The sequence below is a fragment of the Phoenix dactylifera genome, chromosome 1 (genome assembly GCF_051530095.1).
Source record: "Phoenix dactylifera cultivar Ajwa chromosome 1, Ajwa_hap1_PhDact_Kaust_v1.1, whole genome shotgun sequence".
In the NCBI taxonomy this organism is placed as follows: Eukaryota; Viridiplantae; Streptophyta; class Magnoliopsida; order Arecales; family Arecaceae; genus Phoenix; species Phoenix dactylifera.
Genome location: NC_143190.1, coordinates 4,713,819 through 4,728,677, shown reverse-complemented (window position 1 = coordinate 4,728,677; position 14,859 = coordinate 4,713,819). Strand labels below are relative to the sequence as shown.

The following is a 14,859-nucleotide window of genomic DNA, read 5'->3' as shown; positions in this document are numbered from 1 at the left end:
TGTGAGGGATGAACTTGGCCGGCCAACTCCTGGCATGTATTTCCTGAATGTGCGCATTATTTTGTTGTTTTCCGGTGCTCTCTTTCTCGTTGTGGCTAAGCAGCATTGCTGTTGAAATCTTTTGCTAACCATGTATTGGAATTGAGATATCATGTCATGGCTGATTTTTGAACAATGAAAGTTAACCAAATCTGGGTTTCGGCCTGTGGTTAGCACATCCATTTTAGTTCTTTTGATCTGTACTTTGGTGTTTGATGAGTATATATAATGCTTCTCCACTCGCAAATTGCAGTGTCACGGCCTTTACATTGGGAGATAAGTGCTCAATTTAGGAAGTTATTTAAAAGGATTATTTGCACCATTGGTTGGACTAGTGGTTTTTATTGAACGCTCATTTGACATCGTCATGTCCCTTATAATGTATGGTAGAGCAAGGCCTGGAAAACCCTAGAGCATGGCCGAACCTGAAAATGTTTCGTTGGTGCTTGACCAAAGCTGTGCACTAGTGCTTCCTGAAGCTCAAATTTTGGAGGTTTATCAAAAATCCATGCTGGGTCTGAATGAATTTGAATTGATGGCATTTGAATTTTGAAGTGTCAGGTGGTTTTGCGGACCGTTTAGTTGAATATTTCGAGATTATAATTGTGCAAGACACTCAAGCTGCTAAAATTAGGTAGGGATGTCTCTTCATCCAACTTGGTCTTAGGGCTTTTGGTATATGGGATCAAATATAGTGCAATGTAATTTTTCATGTTCGTATTCAGGTCTCTGGGTAAAAGACTTTACCTGATCCTATTCGGACAGGGTAGTAAAATATGTACATCAGAGCATGTTTTTGATTTTCATGGATTGGACCCAAATTGGAACTTCAACATCCAATAGTTGACCCAAACTTTTTCTTTAGTTATTTTGAGCTTACATAGAGTATATATTGGAGGGCATGAACAGGTTTGAACTTGGCAAATGATGGTATACACTCAAGATCTGGACATGATGTTGATCTATATCTAATCCTACATGACCCAATCCTCTCTGAAGCTGTCACGATCAAATTCTTGGAATGGTAGTGGATGGATTCAAATGTAGGCAAACCTACAACTGGCTGGTTCTGGGTCAGTTCATATCTGAACAGTTTTGTCATGCATTTGCTTGGTCATGAGTTGGAAGAAAGTTTGTAAAGGCAATCTAGTTATCACTCACCCACAAAGATATGATCCATCATGTTGCTGCATATGCTGTTGTGTCAACTGCAACTCATGCATTGATACTTACATTCGAGACGAGCACCTGAATTGAATGATTTTGCAACCATAAAGTTGTTCCACTGTGACTTGGTGTCATGAGTTTGAAACATGAAAATAGACTTCCGGCATGCAACGATAAGACTTTGTGCCCCTGATCTCTTTGGATATTGCAATGGTAGAAACCTTATGGATTAGGATGCCCTTTTATGCCTGTGATATTCTTTTTTGGTTGAAAAGGGAGGTTAAAAACCACCCAATCGAAAGCAAAAGGTATTTACAAGAGGTGGGGAGGAGGATTGGACAGTGGGAGAGCTTAAGATGGATATTGAGAAACGGTGAGCTAGTTGCACCATCCACTCTTTGATAGAAATTTACAAGATATCCAGTATGGCACCCAGGGAGGAGGCAGTGGAGAGAAGAGTTTCAGTATATGTTGGAACATGGAGAAGTGTTTTAGTAAGGCTTGCCGTCTTGGTACCGGACCCTGTACCGGTGCCACTCTAGTATAGTGTCGGTATTGCATGGTATGGAGTTTTTTTAATATATCGAGTATCGGTACGTCACCCATACTGTGTACTAGTACCGAATCGGTATGCTACGCTAAACCCTATACCGTTCGGTTCGGGTCGATACAACGTACCTTGAGTTTTAGCAGTTTAACATAAGTCTACTGTTCTGTAAAAAAAATTATTCCATCAAGGAAACAGGATGTTGAATCAAAAAGTGTTGAATTAAGTTATAGAAATATAGGACAATCTTCATGATTTTTCTACAATCCTTAGTCATCCCCGAGTCTTGATACATATTCTTACTTTTATCTAAAGCTTCACGAAACCAGGTAAGTCTAACTGGTCTCAAAGCAGAGACCAATTATTGAAAAGACTATAACAACTAGATTTTGGGAAGGTAACTGAAGCAGCTCTGTTCCAGAAAACTCTAGAGTTCCTCTCTTTCTACATAGTCCCCCTGAGTCTTGATACATATTCTTACTTTTATCTAAAGTTTCACAAAGCTTGGTAAGTCTAGCTGGTCTGAAAGCATAGACCAATTATTGAAAAGACTATAACAGTTGGATATTGTGAAGGCAACTGAAGCAGCTCTGTTCTAGAAAATTCCAGATTTCCTCTCTTTCTACATAGTCCATGACACTGCAGAGATAAGCATGAGAATAGATGAATGCATTTCTTTAGGGAATTGTTGCAACCTCTAGGTGGAGATGAGATCTGTGAGTAATGCAGAGGTTGGCAAACACCAAAGATAAAGGGAGAAAGCTATCCAAAACTACTATATTTAAGGACAAGATGAAGATATAGTCTCGAGATTCAGAAGGTTTGCCACAAAATGTATATCCACCAAATGTCTTCTCGTCTTTCATGAAATGTTATCCCTTGTGTTAAGTTTTTTCGTCAATGTGAGCCACAGAAAGCATTAATTTTGATTAGGACCCTCAACTTCCATGGTAAAGAGGAATGCTTCCATGTTTTTCCTCTGATACAAAATAAATTGTGAAGGGACAAGGTAGTGAAAATTCCCTTTCGATCCTATCTCCCATTAGCTCATCTAGAACTGAGTTGAGATCAATACTTACAAGGAGATTTATGAGCTTTCCTATTCTTCCAATGCCACTAGAGAGACAGGAGTTGAAATTCTGAGGTTCAAGATCATTCATGAGTTGAAGAACCATGTCACCACATAGCTTTTGCACCTGCAGAGATGGTATAAATTTTTGAAGGAAAACTTGAGAGGAGTCTCATCTATATAGCTATCTTCCCAAAAAGAGAGCTATAAGTCCATTGCCAAGTCTGAATCATACCTTGTTCCCAAAAGGTGGTAGCAAAGTGATCACATCTCTCTAGACTTTTAAGCACCTTCTTGATGGCTTCCAATTTGTTGATAATTTAATTTCCTATGGTACTTGATGATAAGTTGACTTTTGCATGGGCTTGATTCATTTCGTAAAAGACACCAACCCACTTTGCCAATACAGATTGGTTAAGAACTCTTAGATATTTCACCCCTAAGCCATTTTCCTCTTTCTTCATGCAGACCTTTTCCCAGCTTACTTTGCGACTAGTTCCAACAGTAGTGCCAGAACCTGACTACACGAATGTCTTTATGAACTTATCTATTCTATGAGTGATCCAAGAAGAGTTGTTTATTAGCATATAGTACAGAGGAAGAGCTGGGAGTATAGAATTAGTCAGTGTGAGCCTTTCTCCAATGGAAAGGAGCTTTCGTTTCCAAGCTAACAATTTTAATTCTACCTTTTGAATGAGAGACAACTAATTGGTTTTAGTTAGCTTACCTGCTTTTAATGGGAGTCCCAAGTAAAGTGGTAGCAGTGTAAGTTTGTAGGGGAGCTATGAGGCACATCTCTTAGCTTCAAATAAGAGGTTGGCAATAATAGTCCGCATTGTTCGCAAAGTTGATGGAAAGGCCAGAAATGAGTTCAAAGGTATAGAGAATGACTTTAAAGACAGCAATATTCTCCTTTTTTTTTTTTTTGGCTTGGGCAAAAACAAGGGTTTCATCCGCATATCGAGGAATCTTGGTTCCTCCATAAATCCAGGGGATTCCCAATCCTTCTAAAATCCTAGAAAGAGCTATCTTGTTGAGCATTCCACACTAGGAGTGCCGTTAATATGAATAAATAGCAGGATGGTGGATCTCCTTGCCTTGGACCTTTCATGTAGAGAATCTAGTTGCCTAAAACTCCATTGGCATTCATTGCTATTTTGGAGGAGAAAGGATATTTTGCATCCAACCAATCCACTTGTCAGGGATCACTCTGTGTACTAGAAGTTTTGAAAAGAAGTCCAAGGTGAGATTATTAAATGCCTTTCCAAAGTCAAGTGGGCAGATAATTCCATCAGATGATCTTTTTGAGTGATGAATGACTTCGTTGACACACAGAATGTTATCAAGGATTGTCATGCCTTTAAAGTGCATCTTGATTGGGTCAATAAGAGAAGACATGAAAGGTTGCGCATGATTTGCAAGTACATTTAAAATGATTTTGATGCAATTGTAGATTAGGCTGATTGGATCGGAGATCAATAGGACATTTTGCTGCCTTCTATTTTGTATTAGGGTGAGGAAGTCGTAGTTTAATCTTGCCATATTCAAATTGCTATCATGTAATTGATTGTAAAGAGAAATAAGGTCCCACTTAATAAGTCCCAGAAGCATTGGAAAATGCATGAGGAGAAACCATGTGAGGTTGGGCTCTTATCGCTTTTGAAACTAAAAATTACTTTTTTAATTTCCTTGAGACAAAAAGGGTGAGCCAAGACACTGTAGGTCAAGGTACAATGGAGAGTATAGACTACACCAATCCAGGTCAAGAGAAATCCCTACAATGGTGAATCTTTTCCTGAAGAAGGATAATAATGCTTTTTTAATTTCCACCCCATATGGAATTTCTTGGCCTTTCCATTTCAAGTTAGAAATCCAATTAAATTTTTGATGGTAATTAGCAAATCTATGAAAAATTATGTGTTGTTATCTTCCTCTTTGAGCCATTGAACTTTGGAGCATTGTTTCCAATTGTTTGTATAAAGCTTCTCTCACACCACCTAGAAGGATATGCATGTCAGAAAACTTGTTAGCACAAGTCCAATAGTAAGGGTCGATAGATGCATGGGCATGCCACCGGTATAGGATAAGTCAGAAAGATGGTGATTGAAGGAAGGATATAGTAGCATGGTCTAGGTATTTTGATCTTCAAGAGCTTTCGCCACCATCACACTACTGTTTAAAAGAGATAAATTTAGAGATAGGAGTGTAGCACTGAGCTACAGTAGTAGAGATTCTATGTTATAGCTACTCTTAAGATAGAAACTATTGGTAGATTAAAAACTAAGACATGATAAAATGTATTGATTTGAACTGTTGAAGGATCCCTCATACAGAGTATAAATCTATTATTTATACTAAATATAATAACTGCCCACTCTGATAATTACCACGCATATCTAGTCTCCATTTTCAGTGGTTCCGATAACCGACACCAGTTATCCTCTACTACATACGCTCGTTGGCACGGCTGCCTTGCATCAACTGTTAGACCATTAATTTTATCGGTCTTAGCTTATGCTAACATGGCTTATATTGACTGTCTCTTTTATTTTGGCCTATAATACAATTTTTATACTTGGGAGTATCTCTAAATTCGCTTTAGTTGTCTTGGTCTACTCCTAAGTAATATGGTTGATCAGGGCTAGGTCCTAAGTTTTCAGTTTGGTTATCAATACCATGACTGAACCCTCCTCATTCAGTCTGTGCCTTCTTACTTGGTGAAATTTGTCGTGGCCGAACTCTTAGCTAGTTCAATAAGAATCACATGACCTTCATCTACTCTGATTTCATCAAACTTAATCCGAAATGGCGTTTGCTCTCAACCATCAGCTGGATTACTGAGATGGGATAGTAAACAATACCGCGCATATCTTATTGGCCAATGATCAAGAGGCTGATGGGATATCTGTCATCATCCCCTTGGTACCTGCAGAATAAAATTCTTTATTTATAGTATTGATTTGCTGATTGAGTATTGCCGTTTTACCAAAGCATCATTTCCACTTTTGATAATCTACTCGCAACTTTTTCGATTCCTCTGAGCTCTATGCTTCTGTCTCATCTTCCTTCATGCAACACTTTTGTGCACCAAAAATGGCCCGCATATTGCTTAAAAGATCTTCCATATCCATCACGTACAAGGAGTTCCCCTCATCACATACATCTCCACAAAGCTTGGAACTCTTATTACCAAAAAAAATTGAAAGAAGGCAAACAGTACTGGACTTCTCCTGTGCCCAAATCACATAAGAAGGCATTTACGTCGCGGATAATCTCCTGCTAAGATCGGACTCCTATGGATATCAGGACCAGCAAGGAATCAAAGCAACTTTTTGGATTCCTCTGAGCTCTATGCTTCTGTCACATCTTCCTTCATGTAACACTTTTGTGCACCAAAAATGGCCCGCATATTGCTTAAAAGATCTTCCATATCCATCACGTACAAGGAGTTCCCCTCATCACATACATCTCCACAAAGCTTGAAACTCTTATTACCAAAAAAAATTGAAAGAAGGCAAACAGTACTGGACTTCTCCTGTGCCCAAATCACATAAGAAGGCATTTACCTCACGAATAATCTCCCGCTAAGATCGGACTCCTATAGACATTAGGACCAGCAAGGAATTAAAGCAACTTTTTACTGGACATCCAATACTGAGGAATCTGGGCGGTCTATGTGAGATGGAAAAACCATCCAGCATTGGACGTTTGAGAGACATCATTCAGCATGAATCAGGAGCACACCACATCGGACTCCCATAAAAAAAGCTAGGAGTAGACTCCCATCAGACTCCTCCATGAGGTGGATTCTCATCCAGCATCAGACTTCTATTGCCAAAAACAAATTTTAAGGCATCGCATGCCTCGGATTCCTACTATGCATGAAGGCATCAGACTCCCATCCAACCCTCCTCCGTGAGGCAGACCATCCACATCGAGCAGTTCTCCATGGGAATCCCCTTGCTCCCGCACCATCAAGATCTCCTTGGTCATAGACATCGTCCACATATGCCATCTGTGAGGCTGTCTCCTCCATCACACACACCATCCACATACGCCTTTGGTTGCTCATGCTTGTTGCTCTTTATATTTCTGGCTGCTAATCACCAATGGAAATATGTTTCAAATTTTCTCAAAGAGTCAAAGTATTACGGGTCGTACCATTTCTAGAAGCTAACAACCTCGAAATATCACTCCATCCAAAAAGTCTTATCATAGCCTAGGAGGTACACTCGGTCTGATCATCCAAAGTGTTTGCTACTCAAGGCTCCTTAGCCTCCAAAGTTCGAGCAAGTTCGCTAGCCCTTATACTCATCCTTGTATATTCTCAAGGCCAATTGGTTATCGAGAATCAAGCAGGCCAGTCGGTCCTTATACTTTTTCTCATATATTCTCAAAGCTCATTGGCCCTCGAGGTTCGAGCAGGCCTGCTGGTCCTTATACTTATTCTCGCAAATTCTTAAGGCTTGTTTGCCTTTGAGGTTCGAGCAGGCTTGCTAACCCTTATACTCGTTCTTGTATATTCTCAAGGCCTGTTAGCTCTAAGGTTCGAGCAGGCTAGTTGGCTCTTATACTCGTCCTTAGCCAAGTATTCTCCTCCCATCAAGGCTTTATGAAAGATTATATTCTACTTCAATAAGGTGATTTTCAATACTTCTTATATGCCCTGATGATATTTCTGTCGACTTTACACACTTCGTGGAATTTTGATCTTATTATATGATATGTTTGGAAGGTGCTTCAACTTATTTCCTCCATCACTATGGCTATCATGGAATTTTGATTATATTTCATCTTGTCTTTAAGAAGCATTATTATCATATCTTAAAAGCACTTATAGTTATACTGATTGGTCTCTGCAAATATTTTAGCTTGGCTAATATTGGTATAATCTCATCTCATTATGATCCCATGATCTTCATCTCGGCGAGCCTCTAAAGACATTATAATGTTGTGGCTTTTTCTCAAAGCATTCAGCTGACCTTTAGTACTTGGTTATTTGATTAAGCCTTTATCTCGACCTACTTGCTGCCTAGCTTTATTTAGCCAACCTTACTTATATCTATATATCACTAGCCTGATCTGTCCCACCTCGGCATCCTTAAAACAACCTCGAGCAAACATTCAGATGACAAGCAAAAGATAAAGGTATGCTTGAAATGATTTCATTAATAGTATATGATTATATAGCAGGTCAAAGATTGAACTAGACTACTACGAAAGAAGAAGAACTAGACTGGCCAAGCACTAGTTCTTCAAGGTTGACAACTCTGACAAGGCCACTTGGTTCAGGAGACCATCCTTTACCTCATCCTACTCCTCTATGGTGGCACCAAGAAGTGCAAAATGGGGGCCTATAGAAACCTATAGCTTGGGGCTCGATGGCTCCCAACTTTGCCATCATTGTCCTGCTCCCTATCCTCCTTGTTGTTGTCCATGACTGGGTCGAGGCCACTGAAGTTCGCCCCAGGGAAGAGCCTCGACACCTAGCTTCAATACTAGGTGAGCCATGCATGATAGCTCTCCGATGCCTTGAACTTCTTCATGACTCAAAAAGCTCTCTTCTTGGCCTTGGTGATCCAAAACTGAGCGATCTTTAGTTCTTCCTCTGCCGCAGCTTCCTAGAGTAGGGCCACTTTGATCCGATCCTTCTCTACAGCTAGCCCGCTCTTGAAGAATCTCATCTTAGCTTCTGCCTTAGCGGCCTTCTCCCTAGCATCTTGGAAGGCCAACTGGAGCTTCTCCATATGATACTGAAGACATCTTTCTCATGGAAAGTCCATATTACATAGAAGAGAAAGGAAGATTGGCAAAAGGACTATTCTCCTTAGAGGAAAAGAAGAAGGAGAAGCAATAGAACCACCACCCTAAGATGATCTGGGATGATTCAGCGAGTAGGTTTTGCAAAAACCTCTCATTATGATAGAAAGGGCACTCAGAACTTCTCCAAATACAACAGACTCACAAAGGCCTCCACTCTCCTTTTACAAGGCTCCCACTAAAATTCAAACTCCAAAGAGTCTAATTCCAATGGAAAAGGGACTCTTCATTTATAAAAAGGACTCAAGAACTAGGTATGCAAAGGAGAGACATAGGTTATTCTACACCATACTCTTCTTCTTTCCTTCTCCCATTGTTCTTAATACTCTATTTGACTTAGGCATCGAAAGGCCCAACCGAAGCAAATCTAGCAAGCTTTTCTCTTCCTTTTGTTGTAGATCTGTGACTCTCCATGGCAGATTGACGCTCCATCTTCTACCATCGCAGATTGAGTGGATTGATTAGCACCCTCTACATTTCGAGATCATTAGACCATCATCAGATAGGATTTGGGCATCAACAATACTTTTGGTAATTTACTGTATTTAACCTGATTCAAATTCCTGTGACTGATGTAGTATCAGGGGCGTATGGTTACAACCAGGTTTTGAATGATTTTTTAAATCAAGTTGTGGGATGGCAGGATAGCGTTTACCTTATTCCAACTAAAGATAACATGTGAATTTGATTGTAAATGGATTGTGAGTAAATTGTGTTGGACTTTGGTTTTTTCACTTGTTTGTAACAGTGAAGGACCTTTTTAATGGTTTGTTGGTGGTTTTTGAAATTTCACTTGGTATCAGTCTTCTCAGTGGTTCATGGCAGTGAACTTTGATTTCTAAATGAATTGCACTTAGGATTGCAGTGCAGTGACAGTCCCAAGCACAGGTATCGTCCTGGTTATTGGTTATAATTTCATTGGCAGTTCGATTAATGGTTTATGATAATTAGTTCATTTATTGTTTACGTGATTGTTGTTAATGGACTGCTGTCCAGGTTCAAGAAAATTAGTTCACATATTGTATGTATTGCTTCTAGGTGCATGCTTGCACGTGTCATACCTCCTTAGCTTAGCTTAGTACTTGGTCTTAAAAATATTTTAATATTATACCACATAATACGGTAAACTTCGTATTATGTAGGAAGAAATAGATATATTATTGCAGCAAACAAACAGTTCAGTATGCATGGTCTCGCCATCAACAAATACTAGGTCATCGGCCAACAAATTAAAACCCCATGAAAAAGACAACTCATATAGAATTTCAGGGTGGCACTGATAGTACAAGAGGGTGCCACCCACTACTTCAGGACATCTGGGCTATGACTAGTAGCGGTATAGCCTCCAGGGCTAAACATATGTTCAAAGAGGCTAATGAGGCCACAGACTGGATGGCCTCGTATGTAGCTAGTCACTCCGGAGGTGCCATATGGCACCCACTACTTTGGAAAATCTGAGCTATGGCTAGTGGTAGTATGGCCTTCTGGACCGAGCATGTGTTCAGAGAGGCCAATGAGGCCATAGCCTAGGTGGCCTCATATGTAGCTAGTCATTCCGGAGGTGTTCTATGGGTCGAAAAGAGAAAGTTGCCTAGAGCATTTCGGGATTTGTTGTTCTGAATTTATTGGATGTATCCGTACTAAAACTATATAAATTATCTGCTTTCGGAAAAAAAAAAAGAAAGACAACTCATATAATCTATAGATTAACTCCCAAATTGAGATTCTGCTTCCCATAGCTACCCACCAACCAGAAGGTATAGTGATGCCATGCCCTTGAGCAGCGGTGATGCCACTAAATACTAGATAATGCACTTCCCTCTAGCCTTGCATTTTCTAAGCTCGCTCACTCGCTTTCTAAACTTTTTTTTAAATTTATTTTGGATGAGCTTGTTCATAATTTTTTTTTCTCCATGGACTAGAGCTGGAGTATCGTGCCATAAAATGTAGCCACAACTTGGGCCAGAAAAAATTGCTGATCAGAAAACTAGGATTTTGGCAAAACAAATAGGAGATTAGCATACCTTGAATGGCGGACAGGATTTGCAGCTGCCAATTTTGTGCGGAGATGATCTCCTTCCACAATAATTGTAAAAACAAATGATGTTGTTGGGGGAGACGCGAAGGTCATCCAGGTCGTCGAAGATCCAACAAGGCTCGTGCTTGTCGAGAAACAAACGACCGCTATCCCTCCATGCATCGCCATCAATGATCCGATATCGGGACCAAGATCCAACGGACCCAGCCATCCGCTCTCCATGGTCCTCGCGCACGCACCTTTTCTCAGGGATTCTCTAAAACTTAATGGTTGAAGACCCCAATTCATTCTCGATTCTTTAGTTGAAGAGCCTTAAAAACTGCTCCTTTCTTAGAAACCCTAATCTCTATTGCTGTCCACTAGAATAATTTCAGTGATCACGTAATAACTTCATCACTCATAATATTTTTTTTATCAATATAATTCTGTATCAATGTATTTTTTTATTAGTATAATTTTGTTAAAATAATTTTAGCGGCCAGAGTATTATTTATAATATTTTTTATTATTAATGAGATGCCTAAATTATTTTTTATATATTGAGTCCGTATATGAACGTATGCAATTTTTGGGATGTCCCAAATACAAAAAGAGGCCTGAAATAAAGTCACTTCTCCCTTTCTTTTTCTCTTATTTTCCCCCCTTTCCCCGAATATTCCAACATTCTCCACCCTAATTTCTACTTTTAGGGAAATCTACAGCTCAAAGAAGCGTTTCTGTTCCTAGAGATATCGACCATTGGCGATTATACTGGGGAGTTTTTCACCGGAGATTCTGACCGATATTGATGCCGGATTCGGATAACGAGTCAGGGGGGCAGAACAACAGCAATAATAATGCGGGGGAGTACTCGTCGCCGAGGGAGCAGGACCGCTTCCTGCCGATCGCCAACGTGAGCCGGATCATGAAGAAGGCGCTGCCGGCGAACGCCAAGATCTCCAAGGACGCCAAGGAGACGGTGCAGGAGTGCGTCTCCGAGTTCATCAGCTTCATCACCGGCGAGGCCGCCGACAAGTGCCAGCGCGAGAAGCGCAAGACCATCAACGGCGACGACCTTCTCTGGGCCATGACCACCCTCGGCTTCGAGGACTACGTCGAGCCTCTCAAGGTCTACCTCCACAGGTTCCGCGAGATGGAGGGAGAGAAGTGTAGCGCCGGCGCCTCCGCCTCCTCCCAGTCTCAGTACAACGACGGCGGCGATGGTGGAGCAGGCGGCGGCGCGCCGAGCATGGGGAACAATATAGTTGGTTTCGGTGGTGGTGGTGGTGGCGCTGGTGGGATGATGATGATGATGATGGGGCAGCAGATGTATGCGTCACCGCCATCCTATCACCACCAGATGTCTACTATGACTACGAGTGGGAGGAGCAGCATGGGCGGCGGCGGCGGCGGCGGCGGTGGAGGTGGTGGTTCTTCTTCTTCTTCCCCAGGGCTTGCAAGGCAAGGAAGGGTATGAGTGACATATGTTGGTTTAGTTAGTTAAGGTCGGTTGATTTGGTTATTCTTGTCTTAATTCTCATGTGGAGAAGGAAGTGATGTATATCATAGTGTAGCCTTTGATGGTGGGAGAAAGGTGAGCAAGAAGAAACATCCTAGACCTCTGAGGAATTAAAATGGTGATATTGATGCGAAATGGATTTACTTATCTTAGCATTTCTCTCTGTTGTATCATTGATAGATGGGTTCTAGGAGGAGAGATGCATATTATTTATTACTGGTATTTTTGTTATTTACATGTTGAGATCTAATCTCTTTTTATTTTATTATTTGCAGTTGCAGATTTGGTATATAAGAACCATTTTTAGTGTAAAAATGATAATCCATTGTGTGCTTTGTATTATCAGTATTCCATTTCTATGTGATGGTGTGGTTTTTCTTTCCTCTTTAGAGGAAAGAATGAATTATTTATTTACAGGTTTCTATTTCTCCCCTTTTACTTCCATAGTCTTATTTACTTGGGCAGTCTTCTTGGAGACTTGAATGAAATGGATAATATTATTTTTCTTTGGAAAATGTGGATTAGGGAAAAATGGGTAAAGGATACTGTGTGACTTTGTGTTGGGAGTTAGGAGGAAAAGGAGCTCTGGGGGTTATATGGGGTCTGTCCTACAACTATTGGATCATAGGAAAAAGCATTCCTACTGACCTTTCCCACATGTGCCCTAGGTCATACTTGTTTTCCAATGTATGCAGATAGCTGTGCAAGAAAGAGAAGGGAAAAGAAATTGGAACCTAGAAAAGGATAGTCTACAGTTTAATATTTAATTTAACATTTTAAAATTTTTAATAAATAATTATTTAAAGTTTATAAATTGGATAGATTTTATTAAATCTTTACTAATTTAGACTCAATGATCGACTTTTTAGATTGAAGATCCGTACTATTAAGGATGTTTTTACACAGTCTATCTGAGAATTATATTTTTTTCTTGTCTCTAACTTATGGATCAAGTGGATACAAAAATTATTGATTTTAATGAGATGAGAACATATTTTGTTATGACCTGGGAATCATAATCTTTTTTGAATTTTTAGTCTATACATTTTTTATTTATTTATGCAGATCATGATTAATAAAAATATTCTTAAACTGAATATCCTTCCATATATTTCAGCATGCTAGTCTAATGGACACTGCCTATTTTCATCCACAAGATATGTAGGTTAGAGAACTTCAAAAAAAATATATATATATTTCTACAGATTCATACAAATTTAGATAATAATTGAAGATGTGGATCTTTAATTTAAATATCCTAACATTGATTTTGGAATCATTTAAATATTTACTAACGATTTGATATAATATGGTCCAAAACATTTTAAGTTTATAGATTATCTTCGCAGCATACACAACATCACACAAGCTAGGAATACTGCAACAAATGCTGCTAGTTAGATGTCATATGTTTTCTCTCTCCACAAAGTTCATTCTAGTTCTGGGTTTTGAAAAAGAACCTCAAATTTAGACCAAGTTCTAATTTCGCAAAGAAGATTATATATCATATTTGCACCAACAAGTCTTGCATTCCTGTATCGCTTTCGATTAAACAACATCATGTGTTCAAGAACTTAAGTTTAAAATCTAATTCAAAAATTAGTCTTTAAGATCCGTTTTGAAATGGCAGACTTTTATAAAAAAATCATTGGATTTAAACGAAAAATTAAGTCAACCTGTGTTGTATTAACCCACTCTGAAGACATGATTTGAGATAAAAGTACCTTTGTTTTCAGATTTACGCAAAGGAGTTGAAAAGCTAGAAAGTGCTATGGTCATGCGATGGCATTTGACCCTCAAGTGCTTAAAGAGCTTCAACCATTTCAATGTTAGGACCTGGGATATATTTGAAGTACCAAAAACTTTGAAGATTTAGTATATAGCATAGCTGAAATATCTGAATGAAATCACACTGATTATATTTGGTATCAAGTTAGATTTCTAATATATATATTCTCAATATGATGTTAGAAGAGAAAGTTATGATTGAAATACAAAAGTTGCACCAAAGCTATTAAAGCTACGAAATTTAAATATTGTAACCAAGCCAATTGATTCAGTTTAATGATGAAAAATCCTCCTTTTTAGTTTTCTTAAACCTGATTTTTTTTTAAAAACCCCGCACCTTCTTTTATTGATATAAAGGACTCCTTTTAGGTGTAGGAAAGCCTTTGATTATAGCCATTTACTACTATTAAAGGAATTGAGTGGTGCCTTTATTTCGTCACTTTTTCAAGAGCATGCAACTGCTATTTAGGCAGGGGATTAGCTAGAAAATCCTATCTTTATTTAGCAAACACTTGAGTTGAATTCTAGAAACACCCAAGAGTCCTAGTAAATGCAAAGGACTTTAAGATAGTTTAAATATCTCCTAGTTCCCTTCTTTTGGTATACACTAAAGGTATTGAAGCTTTTAAATGGCTTTTGTTAATATTCTTTGGTGTTGTGCTATGTGGTGTGATTCCGAAGCAATACTAGTTGAATTCTAGAGCCCCTTTTACTTGAAGCTCTTGCAATATAGATAAAGGTGGGGAAAATATGAATAAGGACCAATGTGACTAATTAAATTTATAGAACTATTTGATGAGATCCCAACTAATTAACCTAAATTTTGTTTTCTTTGCATTCAAAAGTTTATAAAATTTTTTATTTTCTTCCTTGATTACACGATTTGAATTCTT

At 39.0% G+C, this 14,859-nt stretch overlaps 1 pseudogene; it reads left to right on the top strand.

Moving 5' to 3' along the window:
* The first annotated feature begins 11,264 nt into the window (after positions 1-11,264).
* Positions 11,265-12,520, top strand: LOC103698106 (nuclear transcription factor Y subunit B-3 pseudogene; annotated as a pseudogene).
* The last annotated feature ends 2,339 nt before the right edge of the window (positions 12,521-14,859 follow it).